General features: G+C 52.2%; 1 protein-coding gene across 1 annotated transcript in view; it reads right to left on the bottom strand.

Annotated features, from left to right (window-relative positions):
* SLC24A3 (solute carrier family 24 member 3) overlaps positions 1–11,939 on the bottom strand; it is a 181,372-nt gene extending 169,433 nt beyond the window's left edge. Inside the window, exon 1 of the mRNA XM_054196185.1 lies at positions 11,820–11,939. The gene's annotated coding sequence lies outside the window, so the exon portion shown is untranslated. The remainder of the gene's footprint in view (positions 1–11,819) is intronic.
* Positions 11,940–13,524: the final 1,585 nt, after the last annotated feature.

The following is a 13,524-nucleotide window of genomic DNA, read 5'->3' as shown; positions in this document are numbered from 1 at the left end:
AACCAGGTGAGGACTTGAAGAATAGGAAGAATCCCTCCTTTATCACCCTTGAAATCAATATAGAAAACCATCAGTGGCTTCAACGGATTTTAGAGCAGCTCCTAAACGTACTCTCAGGGTGACATTAGCATATGAACTTTCTGAAAGATTTCGAAGGAGAGTTTCCGTACTAAGCCTTGACTGAAGCTTGTAGAGGCTCCTTTGCAGATCTCTGAAAAGGCAGCCTGTCCCTACAAGCAGATGATGCGAATGTAATCCCTGTCCAAACTCCTCGCTACGCTCTTACTCTTTTCACCTGGGGAATGTTTCCCTACCTGCTGATAAAGACAGACACAAGCCCAAACAGGTACTAGTCACGGGAAGCGCAGCAGCACCTCAGCCTTCCTCCTCTGAGGAACATGCCTGCCTCGGCTCAACTCAGTCCCTCGCTCACACAGAGGAAGGGCATCTTTCTAGTAAAATCCCAAACTGTAACTTCCCAAAGTATTTTAAGGAAATAAATAGTACTATAGAAAAAAAAAAAAAAAAAAGAAGTTTCTATTTTTAACCAGAGATCCTGGCACAAAAGGGTAGCACTCCACATCATACCAGAATCAAGTGTTTGACGCTGTCCTTTCTTTATAAGGCTTTAAGAACGGCAGGACCCTCCAAGAAGCGGTATGCATTCTTTATTTACCCTGAAGTGAGACTCTGCAGACCCGGGTTTAATTCACCGCTCTGCTATTAGCCCGCGAGGTGACCTTGGACAAGTTGTTCTGTCCAGATTCTCAGCTGGTGTCAGCTGGCACCGTGCCACCAAAGTCAATTTAAACAATTTGAGACTCCAGTCCTCGGCCTCCCTATCCAAACAGCACGGCCAACCGGCACACAGCCCTGCCCCTCAGATGCTTCGGAAACATGCACCTAAGTGACAAGTAGTGGGACCAACGTGACTCGTCCTTCCCTTGGAAAATACCTGGTTTTCACTAAAATTAAACAAAAAGCCTTTGTTGGTTTTTTTTTTTTTTTTGAAAATAGCCTTATGAGCAAGGCTTTAAAAACAAAACCACCAATGCTGTCGTTTCATTTTACAGTCTGTTATGCGTTAGCTGATGCAAAATCCCTAGGGATTTTAACTTTAGCACACAGTAATGGGTGGTGACCCATACTTTTTTTCATTCTTCTCCTTTTAAGTTTCATTATCTTTCTAAAATCTTCTCAGATTTCTCTCTCAACTTGCTTTCATCACCAGTGGCATGTCGCAGTGCTTCTCCATCACACTGAGAAGCCGAACACCTGATACCCTCCCCCTGCAGGAAGGCTGGATTTCAGGAGGGGCTTATGAGTCAACAGATCTTGTGCTTTCCATCACAGGAAGCTCCTAAGACTGGAAAACTCTAGACAGGATCTAAATGAAGACAAAAAAGAACTAATTCCTTCATCAAGACCAACCCTACCAAGGAATCACCTTGTCTGAGAAAACCTTTCTTCCATAGCAGAACCAGGGCAAAGTTTCCCACGTCAAGGTTGATTTACCTCCATGGGTAACACACACCAACGTGACCCTCAGACCTACATCGCCACTCCTGGGCTGTCCCTGTCCCTGCTCACCCTCACCACACCAGGTCCTGATCTGTGCCTGCAGTCCAGCCGGATCTCCAGCCGTCCTCCCCAGCACAATCCGGGTCCCCTGCTTGCACAGCAGGACAGGGCACGGGCTGCCGAGGCCCGTCGAGCCAGACATATAGCCACACACGGCTCCTCCTTGGTCTCATCTGACACCAACCAGCCTGGGGGGTTGTGACCCACAAAAAAATCTATTTTATCTGACCAAACACCTGACGCCCGTGAGATCTGGGACAGGAAGGGCAACCAGGAGGTCACATTGCTTCAGCGGATCCACCACACCCAATCATGCGCTGCCCACAATTTGGTCCGATGCCCTGGAAGCAGGAGACCTCAGGCACACAGCCACTCATTCCCAGGATGAATGTTTAGGAAAGTACCTCTCAAGGCCTCTTACAGATGTCCTTCACCCCAGATGCAGCATCAGCTCTGTCCCTGCAGGCCAAACCCCACTGGGAGGTGCAACGCCAACTACAGTCTATATGACGATGGCTCCTGAGCTCTCGTGGGTCCGTAGACCTTCCCCACTGGCTGTCTCACAGCAGCGAGCAACAGCAAGACAGCACTCCTGCAATCTCTCTTTGGATTGCTTTTTGACTCAAGAAGCTTCTCCATTACTCAGTTATGTTCTTGGAAAACACCTCCACTTCTGAACAAGCTTCATTGGTTGCCTCCTCTGATTTAGTGCAAGAACAAATCCAAAGAACACGAAACTCATAATTTATTTTACTTTGTAGTCTGCAGTAAAACTTACTTAAGGTTTGGGGTTGTTTTTTTTTTTTTTTTTTAAATATCACCTCTTCTCCTCCCCCTGTCCTCCAATGATACTGCTTTCCGAGGAGGAGTCCACATCAGGCAATACCTTGCCATGAGCACAATGGATGTAACCTGTTGAACAAGCGTTATCAACAGCAAGCTACATAAGCCAGTCTCCTGGGTTGGAAGCTCCTTGGGACCAGGATCTTTTTAGCTCAGTTCTCACAACGGGGCTTCTGAGAACCCCAGCACTAGGCAGTACACTCGGTATTGTGGCAGGACTGTCTCTGCTCACCCAGACGTGAGAGGCGACCTGTGCTCAGTCAAAAGATCTTAACCATGGTACCGTATGTTGGTTACACCAAGGGACCCACCGCTCCACCCAGCTGTCCAGCAGCCTACATCCCTGGGAGGACTTCGTGCCACCCCGTCACCGAGATCTCCTCCCGCTGTGCAGTCTGGTAAGGCTGCTGTGCGCAGGGCTCTACGGCATCCTCGGTCCATCCTCATCCGTCTGCTGCCCTGCAGCAGCACCACGGCATCCTTCTGCAGAGAAGGGAGCAGAACGTATATGTCAAGCAGGATCACGGCCGGAATCCTCACCAGCTCCGGTACGGCATGGAACTGACTGAAGATGAAAGCAAAGTGATTAACAACTCTCTTCTACTCGTCACCACACTGTGGAGTTGCACACGATACATACCTACTCATTTTTAACAGCAGAAATCAAATGCTGTGAGCCTTTTAGTACGCATCATTCTGTGTAACGTCAATTGAAATGGTTTATGTTCCTCTTTCCCCCTAAAGTGAACCGTTGCATCGTATCGGTGCACGTAATGTTCATTTTAAAAAGTTTCTCTCCCGTCCTCCCTGTGAGCTGGCAACAAAATACAAACTGACTAGCACAAGGAGGTGCACTGAGAATTAGAAGGCAGATCTTCTCAGAAGAGAAAGGAATGTCCATGTAAGGCTCGTTTCTCCTCCTGCTTTATGTTACAGGATGTTCTGGCCATCTTAGGGAAAAAAAACCCAGCCAAGTCTATCTCTGAATGAGAATTATTTTAACAGCAGACCCTTCAGTTGTTTGTAGTTCAGTTAGCATGTTTTTGGCTTGCATATCAAAAAAGATTTTTTTCCTGGACTTTAGCAGGCTCTTTCCTAATTGAGCTATTAGAATTTGCTTGCAGCTCTCATTTGATAGGCGATGCCTGCTGCAGGAGCGAACACTGAGGACGAGCCCTGGCATCCCATGGTTTTCTGTAGAAGAGCACACTCAGCACCATCCAAGCACGTCTTTCTCCTCTTCCACCGCCGCAACAGATGAGATCTACTGCGCTTACAGAGAACGCCTTGGCTGCGTGCTTTTTGTCCCTCAGCCGTCATGGGGCCACAAGAGTCTTCCTGGCGTTGATCCGTAAGGACATGTCAGTACCCCACGGACTGATGCACAAACCCACCTGCTGGCCTGCACTCCGTCTGGGGCTCTGCCATTCCTGTGCCAGGAGAGCCCCACAAAACTCCTCTGATATCGCCGTTTCCCTACTTCGTAATTTGAGGACACGTTTACTTGCCTCATTTCCTCCGAAAATGCAGTGGATTGAGGAACGGCTTGAGTGAGGGAGGATCTGCTTAACCTTGTACACACACGAGCCCACTTGAAGTCAACTGCATTACTTCATGGACCACGAGTAAAGCTCTCGCCCCCTGGATCATGGCCCAACTGCCTATGGACACACAAACATGGCTGTTGGCCAAAGTACCACACACACTACTGGAGGTATAGAAAGGTCAGACCAGACCGTGAATCTCGGCCACTTAGCACAGCTGCTCAGCTCACGGCTCGGCAAAGGAATGTCTCAAAACAACAAAATCTGTGCCTCCAAACCAGTTTTGACACTCCCTTGTGCATAAGAGCGTTTTTCCTCGATGAAAGGTATATCCCCTTCTCCACACGCGCGCTCACACCCACCGACACGGAATCCACAAGCCGGCCTGCCAAAGGCAGCCTGCGGAGCCAAGCGAGAGGACGGCGTGGGGCAGGAGGTACGACAAGAGACATGCGCCCACTCCCCTCTCCTCTCGGCCTGCAGGCACTTGCCAGGTCCCAGGCAGGACTTGGGGACCATCTGCTTCCCGCAGGCAAGGCTTATAGGCAGATGACATTCAATCCCACCTCTTCAGCAGTCCCTGTTAGCCAAAAAAGTCCATAAAAGGCAAACAAGGTCCCAGCAAGTGCTGTCCCATACAGCCTTCTCCCTGGATACCACATCTGGACTCCTCTTCAACACCTCCCTTTTTTCAGAAGAAAAAGATCGAGGACTTCTCCCTGGAGCCCTTGTGCAGTGCTCCTAGTATCAGGGATACCACCAGAAAAATTCAGCTTAAACATCTTCAGTCCACATCAAGCTTCAGCTTTTAATCCAGTCTGGGGTTGTCTCCAGTTGCTGTGGGCTTCTATTCATCAGCCCCTGTTGCCGGATGCAACATCCCGTCCTGCTCCCTTTCCTTCCTTACCTCCCAGCAATCACACTGAGAAATCCCCTCATTTCCAGAGTCTTCTCAGCCTGCTCCTAAAGAAAAGCTTAGCATCTACAGATTGTACCTTTTTTTTTTTTTAATCTGAGTGTTAAACTGAAATCCAGCCGCGCTATTGTACAAACACATTAACCCCACATATTTAACGTCTTACGGACGTACAGACACTCCTTGGATGTAGTTGGCTCCATTGCCAAAGCGATGGAGGCCTCAACACCCTCCAAAATCCCCAGGTGCAGTGGGCTCATCCCATGGCAATCTCCATATCAAGGCAGCTCCATTGCCTTCAATTTCCAAGCTGACAAAATCAGAAATAAAGTCTCACCTGAACAGGCACTTTTTCCGACTGCTGGGGAGACTTGACCTTCCGTGGAAGACGATGCAAGAAAAGATAATGTAAACTCTGCTGGGAGACAAGATAAAGGGAGATGGAACTGCCCCTTAGGGGTTTCAAGTAGCTAACTGCAAAATCCTGAGTCAGGACACCCTTGGCAGTAAATAACGCAAGGACAGGCTGTTCGGAGCTGGAGGAGAGTCTGACAGTCCGGCAAGGATTCCACAGAGGCGGAGGTAAAACACCTTCATCCCTTTAGGGGGAAGCCAAGAATCCGTTCGCAAGCTGCAAATTACACACATTTACTGCTTTCATTTTCACAGGATTTCCCTTTGATGCTGTAAGCAATGCAGCTTCGCTGTAGACGGGGCCACAAAGATTTACTCACTGTGTAACCTTAGGCTTCGGAGCGCATGTCTACAGGACGTGATGATTAAAGTAGCAGGACTACAAACATCCTGCCCGCACCAGGGCATGCCCACTGCTTCTTCCCATAAAGCCACAGCAGCGGAAAAAAATTAGGATGAGGTTACCAACAGCTCTTGGCGATATTCAAGGTAAAACCTAGAGCAGAACAAAGCTTTTTGAAAATCCCTAGTGCTTTCTAAATCCCATGCTTAAAGACTCGTCTAGGGAAGGGCATGGAAGACAAGGCTGGGAAAAAAAAATCAAAATCAAACACACTTTTTCCCCCCCCCCCAAAAAAAATGCACCACTGCAACTCAACTGCCTCGTTGCCGGCTGTAACAAGCAAGCAGTGTGCCCCAGAAGAGGTGGGAAAGCACAGCCCGCGGCAGCAAGACGCGGCTCCCATGGCAGCACGGCAATCGCTGTGCCTGCAGAAGAAACCTGCGTTTTTGTAGAAATTGCCTGAAGAAGTTGCACTGGCTTCTAAGCAATGGCGGGAACAAGATGCATCCCTCGGGCTCTATGCTCCACAAACACCATGTGGTTTTCATTTGAAAAAAAACAAAACTCCCAAGTTTTCAGTGACAGGTTTCACGAGACCTGGCTCTTTTCTTCAAGTCTCGTCTTAGGGAAGGCTCTACGAAAACTAAATTTTCTATGCTTCCTTGTGGACAGGAAAGCCAGAAAAGGTAACTTAAACCGCTCCAAAGGCACAGAAAACAGAAGGGGGGAAAAAAAAAAAAAAAAAAAAAAGATTATTTTTCCAGCTACCATGGAGTTGCCATCAATTTAAAGAGAGAAGAACAGAAACAAAACAGAGAAAAATGCCCTGGGGCAGACTAACACTTAGAAGCAGGGTCAGCTCCAGGGGTGAGGGGAGTTTTCCAGTCACAGGGCTGGCTGCTGATCTCCTCAATGACCCTCTCCCATCCCAGGACAGACGTTTTTTTTCCCATAGTCCCACTCCCAGGAGGCTACAGACATGTGTACCTGCCGTATGAGTATAGGACAGGCCCAACCAAGCCTTTCCTTTTGAGGATCTTTGACCAAAAACGGACAGCGTCACCAGCCAGCCTTCTCAACATGAAGGACCATTTAAGTTTAACAGCAGGAGGGAACTACTAAAAAAGGGCTTAGACAAAACCAACAAACCATGCCCACCTTACCATAAGCTCTGCCATTCTGACCGCGGCCACCACCCAAGGGCTCTATGTTCAGCCGTGGCTTGTTAAGACCCCTCACCGAGTCGTTTTAGTGCGCTAATTTGGCAGAAAACTTCCTTTCTTTATCCTGGGCTAGTTTTCTGCTGGGTCAGCTTGATGAAAAGACTCAGCTAAGGGACACCAAAATGCCAGACCCCGCGCGAAAGGACGCAAAGGGGGAAGGAGCAGCCACAAGCAGCAGACAGGGGAGGACGGAGCATTTACAGTTAGAGCAGCATAGGCAGACGTCGAGCCACAAGCCTACCTTCCCTTAACAGGCACTATAGAAATACGGACTGTTGTTTTCCTGCTGTTCACCGTCTCACAGCCTTGCCTTTGCCCTGTTCATGAGCAGCCGGGGAGGCTAGCAGCGTTTTGCCTGCATGCCCCGCTGAAGCCGAACTCCCAAGCATCCTGCACCCACATCCCGAGGACCGAGATCCTGCGATTTTAGGTGGCGTGATGGAGTTTACCTCAGGCACCCGACTTTGGCAAGCTGACCAGCCTGGCACACACATCCCGGCACTTCCAGAACGCTTTAATTAAGCGGACTCCAAATACTGGCAGGTACGGAGATTTGGATGTTTTTAAGGCAGTTCCTTCAGGGAGACCCCGAAGCAAGCACGGATTCGCAGCCAGGTGTCACTACCGCAAGCAAACGCTGAAAGCGAAGCACATCTTTAAGCACGTCCCCCCATGCCCCTTCCGAGCACAGCCGCGTCCCTGCCGCTCCCCGAGCTGTGAGCTGCTCGATAGAAGACCTCAATCTCTGTCGGCTGTTGGTGCAGGACCTTGAACAAGTACTAAGTAAATGAACAAGTCATTTCCTGCAAGGCCAAACAAGCTCCCTGCCAAAGAGGTCACATACCATGCTCTGGCCTGATGCCTCTCCCTAGTTTATGAGGGTAAATTCCCATATCCAGGGGTCCAACGATTACAGCATTACATCTGGGCTAGGATTACTCTCACTGAAGCTAGGATTACGCTTCACTGAAGAGGTGAGGAAAACAACTGCTTTTGTGCTTTCATTGCATGACCTCTAAAGTTCGGTTTGGGTTTCTTGGTTTGCGCAAACCAAAACACTCAAACGAAATCAGGGAGTTTTCGCTTAATTCCCAGCTAGAGGACCAGGATCTGTCACACCAAGGCTCTTCAATGCTGTTTTGGCAGTAAGGAGATCTGTAAGGAAAAGCCCTTTGAGGCAGGGCCCGTGACAAAGCGGTCAGGAGGAAACAGCCTGCATGGGTCATTCCAGTCTTGCGAGCTCCTTCAACTAACGTGGGGGTGGAAGGCGGCCACGCTGAGATCTTTACTCCCCATCTCCCATCATGCTACCCAGGATGGCTTAGAGGCTTTCTGTAAGTCTGTTACCGTGACATGGATGCTCCCAGCCCCTCGCAGCCCACGAGGGGGACGGGGCACCTACCAGTCCTGTCAAAACAACCCGAGCTTTGGATTTGGAGTAAGTCTCAGAGTTAGTCAAAGTGCATCTGGCAGGCCTCGCTCCACCATTCTGAATACTTCACTCCCGTCAAGTTAGAACAAGACTTAAAAGCAACCCAAATCTTCCATGCTTGAATCACGCAGGCAACCCCATTCGCTTGGATGTGCCCATCCCCATGAGTAAGGGCTGCAGAATCAGACACAGCTTTTCCTTACCATCCTGCCAAAAACACAAGCACACAGAAAGAAGAAAAGAAAAATCCCACTGACTGATGCCCCTGCTATTTTTTCCTGTCCACGACAGCAAACTGGTAAAAGGCCTGACTCAGAAGCCTCCCTTGAAAAACCTGAATCATCAGAGTTTGGAAGATGGTCTCGTATAATGAAGGAGTCTCTCCCATCCACCCCTCCCTCTCTGTATACAACAGAGGATTTACGAGTCAGACTGACAGCGGCAATAAAAAAAAAAAAAAAACAAAAAAGAAAACTTCATGCCTTTTTCGGCTCTTTCTGCATGGATGGCAGAGTCAGGTAGAGTTTTGGAAGCAACTCACACTATTCAAGTTAACGAGATATTTCTATAACTTTCCTTCACCTGCAGTCCCCTTCAGCAGACTGAAAAGCATACGGCAGTCCAGCGGTCGGCAGCTGTATTGCTGGTCTGCAGAGCTGTGTTTGATCTCAGTTACACCTCTTATTTACCAGCGTGACTTCCTCGATGTCAGAGCACAACCACGGACTAGAAGAGAGAAAGAGGCACCCCAGCTGTACATTCACTGCCCGGATGAACTTTGGGAGCTTGGATTTCTTCTCAATTTGCACTGTATCCATTTCTGAAAGCCTGAGCCTTGTAGAATATAAAGATTTTTGGAATGACCTCCACATAAACAGTATAATGCTATATAACACTTTGTTATTACACATCATTTAGCATCGGGAGATCTCAAAGAAACTTGAAAAGGAGGCCTCATTTTAGAGATCCAGTCAAATGAGACATGGAGAGATTAAGTCACCCAGAAAAGCAGTGGGAGACAGCAGAACAGAAACCCAGATCTTGTGCCCTATCCTCCAGGTAGTCGCCCAGTACAAACGGTTCATCAATTAAAACACTGTGGTTACCTGCCTCTTCAGGGAGAGCTCCGGCCTATTTCTTGCAGGTAGATGCAAGTACATACACCTTCTGAATGAGGCTTTGGCATCTCGCACCCCTCTGCAAATAGAGGTCACCCATGACTCAAAAAGCCATGCATCTCCGGATCCAGGTCCTGGAAGAGACAGTGGCTGAGGGGAAGGGGACTGTCCAAGAAAAACAGCAGCATTGAAAGCTAAAACGTACTATCTAAAAAGGTGATTCAAGCCTAGGGTCTCTGGGCTAGATCGCACCTCGATGCAAAGGCTCTACAGGAGCAGCAATTGCTCCAGCGTCTCCACCCCAATGAAGCCTGTGCCCAGCTTTATACCACCGTCGGTCTCACTGGCATCAAGGACGTGAGAGCTGCGCACCAGCCACGCACGCTGCTGCGGCAAAGCCCCCCATTCTTTACTCCAAATACCACATTCCCTTGCTAGTAAAAACTGCTCTGCAAGCGTAGGGTAAGGCTGCCGCCTCCTGCCACCCAACCAGGGAGGCCATTCGATATAAAGGCACTGCAGTCGAGTCAAAAGTTTGCGTTTGTTCTTCAACCACACATTTTTTACACGGGGAAAAGATTTAAAATCACTGAATCGAAACCCATCTTTCCACCTCCCATCTAATCACAACACAAAAATGCAGACAGCGTCAGGCTGTTGGCTGTAAGCGAGGTTCCCAAGAGAGCCCAGTCACTTAGGTCCCATGAAGAGGCAGCGGAGGCAGTGGGCGCTGTGGAAAATTTCCACCTGTGAAACGATCCTTCTCACTGTCGCTCCCAGCTCTGCGCGGCAGCAGACACACAGGGTGCCACGTCTATTGCGCCAAACACTATTTCTCGTCTCTCGGATTAATTTTAAGCTAACTCTGATGACAGACAACGTGAGACACTCTCCTGAACTGAAGCAAAATTGGCAAAAGCCCTGACAAAAGTTAGCAGTGCCGGCTGGGCAACACTTTGGGCAATACGAGCAAAGCACAGACAAATTTATCCGCAGGACCTTTACAGCTTGTGCCGCCTTTACTCAGCGGACAGAGCTCCTTTCCACATCAGTACAAAAACCGTGTCGAAGGAAAGCCAAACACGGGATGGGAATCCACGTTACCTGTCAGAGAGAAGAGTGCGCTCCGTGCACCGTTTAGAATAGGTCTGAAATTTGCCTTTGCCATGTAATCTACAATTTATTGTGTTGCCAAGGCAAGCAGCCGGTCTGCTCCACTGGAGAACAGCACGGAGATGGCTTGGTTTCCCACCGACAGAAAGCAAGGAGAGAGCACAGGTCTGGCCCCACTGGCACGAGAGGCAGAGTACACCAGCGGGAGCACCGTCTCGCCGGCAGCCTTTGGAGTTTGTGTAAAAGAAGGACTGGTATTAGTGTCACACATTCACGTATCCTGTGTGGGCAGACTTAAACATCCTTAAGTACATGCATACACCCCTGTTTACTTACAACGATGCTCATGTCTGTCTTTCCTGGCCTTACTTCTCAGAAGCAATCACCACGTTCATGAAAAACAAGCATAACTTTTAGAATACATGTATTAAAAAAAAAAAAAAAAAAAAAAAAAAGAAAGAAAATGTGATTAATGTAAGGGCATTAAAGTCCCAAATCTTAAAAACGCATCCAAGCACTGTTAACACTCCATAAGAAAAACTGTGTTCAAGTCTTAGCTGGTGTTTGTGCTCTTTCCTAAACATCAGAGCATTCCTTACACCATGCTGGACACCGCGAAACCCTTAAGACACGTCTGTTTATTTAAAAAGCAAATTCAAGTCACGGAGGGGTACGCTCTCCTTCACTTAAAGGAAAATAAGCCTTGCGTAAATTCTGCTTACACTCACATATTTGCAATGCAAAATATAAATTGCTTCCTATCACCCTCTTCCTACAGCTGGCTGCGAAACGAAGCAGCAGCCGGCCACCCAGCACCCGAGACCCAGCGTCACCCTTCCGAAAACCCTTTTCCTCTCAAAATGCCACACGGGGAAGCCCATTCAAACTGCCCCGAAGCCCTCCCGCGCCGCCAGGGCGGCCGCCCCCTTCCCGCAGGTTACCGGGAGCCCACGGCCGCGGGTGGGTACCCGCGGGGAGCCCAGCGCGCCCCGGCCCCGCCGCGGGGACCCCGGGGTTGGGGGGAGCAGCCCGCAGGGACCCGCTCCGCTCCCGCAAAGTTTCTCCTCTCCTCTCGCAGCCCCCCCCCCCCCCCCCAGCCCACACCGCCCCGACGCGGACCCCCGCAGCAGGGAGGGGAGCCCCCCGGCTCGCCCCAGCCCCCGGTGGGCTTCGCCACCCCCTTTCCCCGTCGCCCCCGGCTCCGCGCAGGTGGCCCCGCCCGCCGCCGCCGCCGCGGCCCCCCGCCCTGCCCTGCCCGCCGCCCCTCGGAGCGGCCCCCGGCGCAGACTCACCGCCGCGGCCGGCCAGCAGCAGGGCCAGGGCGGCCAGGGCGCCCAGCTGCCCCCGCAGCAGCTCCCCCCGCCGCCTGCGCCGCCGACGCCGCTGCTCCGACGACGACGACGCCGACGCCGCCGCCGCCGAGGCGCCCATCGCGGCCGCTCCGCTCCTCCGAGCCGAGCCGAGCCGCGCCGCGCCGAGCCCAGCCCGGGGCCCGTCAGCGCCGCCCCCCGCCCGCCCCCCGCCGCCTGCGCGCCGGCCGAACCCACCCACCCACCGACCGCCCTGCGCGGCGCGGGCAGCGGGCGCGGCCAGGCGGGGTGGGGAGGGGAGGGGAGGGGAGAGGGTGGATGGGGCCGGTGGGGGCCCCCAACTTCCCGGCCGGTCGCCCCCCGCCCCGGGCCCCCCCCTCCTCCTCCCCGCCGCCCAGCGTCCGGGGCGGCTTCCTGGGCGGAGAGGGGGCGGAGAGCTGGAGCAGCCCGTCGCCGAGCTGCCCCGCCGCCTCCCGAGACCCCCGCGGGGTGGCGGGGGGGGGGGGGACGCAGCGGTTCCCCTGCGTCAGGGGGCTGGCGGCCGCAGAGTCTCCCTCGGGAGGGTGGGGATGGCAGAGGTGGTCCTGCGTGCGGCGGGCACGGGTGGCAGCGCCCGTGGGAACGCGCGGGGCTTCCCCGGGGGGGGGGGGGGGGGGTCGACCTTCTCCTGGCCTCAGGCTTCTGCAGGTGTGCTCCCGTCAAACCCCGCCAGACCTTCCACCGCCACCAGACCTTGCACCGCCGCGACTGCAGCCCCCGCTTCAGCCCGCCTATCTGTGCTGGGGTAAACGGGGACTCCCAGCATCGCCTTCTGGGCTAAAACCTTTACCTGCTGTTGCCGTCTTTAAGACAAAACAAAACACACCCAAGCGAACCAGTGCCGCCTCCCCTCCCACCAGTGATCCCCCAGTCTGAACAGGAGGCAGCCCTTGCTTCGATTGCTTTGCACTTCATATGCTCTGGAGGATCCTCACCATGTTTGTTGGTAGCTTTTTTTTTCCCCTTTCCCACACTCTGAAATTTTTTGCTGGGTGAGCAACCTCCCACTCCGCCTGCCCTTCAAACTGGTTCTGTGCAAGAGCAGACGAGGGCAGAACTACTGCCGGCGCTGTCACCACTGCCACACCTCTGGTGCAGGCTCGGGCAGGGACATGGGTGCAAGCCGGTCGGCCGGGCTGCACCTCCACCCGGGTTCACCCACCGCCCAGGAGCCCTGCCACCGGCCACGGCACAGGACACCCCCGGCACGGCCGCTTCGTCCATCCACCGCTTGGGCTCCTGGGTGTAATAACCTGAGCTGGCCTGAACCTTTCATCCCCCCTCCCCTCTTGAAAAATCATAATTATTATTGCAGCGTTAACGCAAACACCTACTGGCTGCACTGAAACCAGGGTATTGTGCATGCAGGAGGAAACTGCTTCCTCTGCGGGGCCTGCAGTTGCGAAGAAACACCATTATCCCCACTCTTCTGGAAGGGCGCTGGAGTTGACGTGACATATCCACCCAGGGCCTGAGTTTGAACCCGGAGTCCCTGAAAACCAGAGCCACTGTCTGGGACCTTTCCCAGGCCTGCCATCCCCCCCACCCCTCCCACCCCAGCCCCCGCCATGCCAACACCCTGACAGCAGCGTTAGCCAGCGAGCTGGCGACACAGAGAGGCGCTGGCTGAGATCAATGAGCGGAGAGA

Source organism: Rissa tridactyla, chromosome 3, assembly GCF_028500815.1.
Source record: "Rissa tridactyla isolate bRisTri1 chromosome 3, bRisTri1.patW.cur.20221130, whole genome shotgun sequence".
In the NCBI taxonomy this organism is placed as follows: Eukaryota; Metazoa; Chordata; class Aves; order Charadriiformes; family Laridae; genus Rissa; species Rissa tridactyla.
Note: the sequence above shows the minus strand (reverse complement) of the source record. Positions and strands in the feature narration are given on the sequence as shown.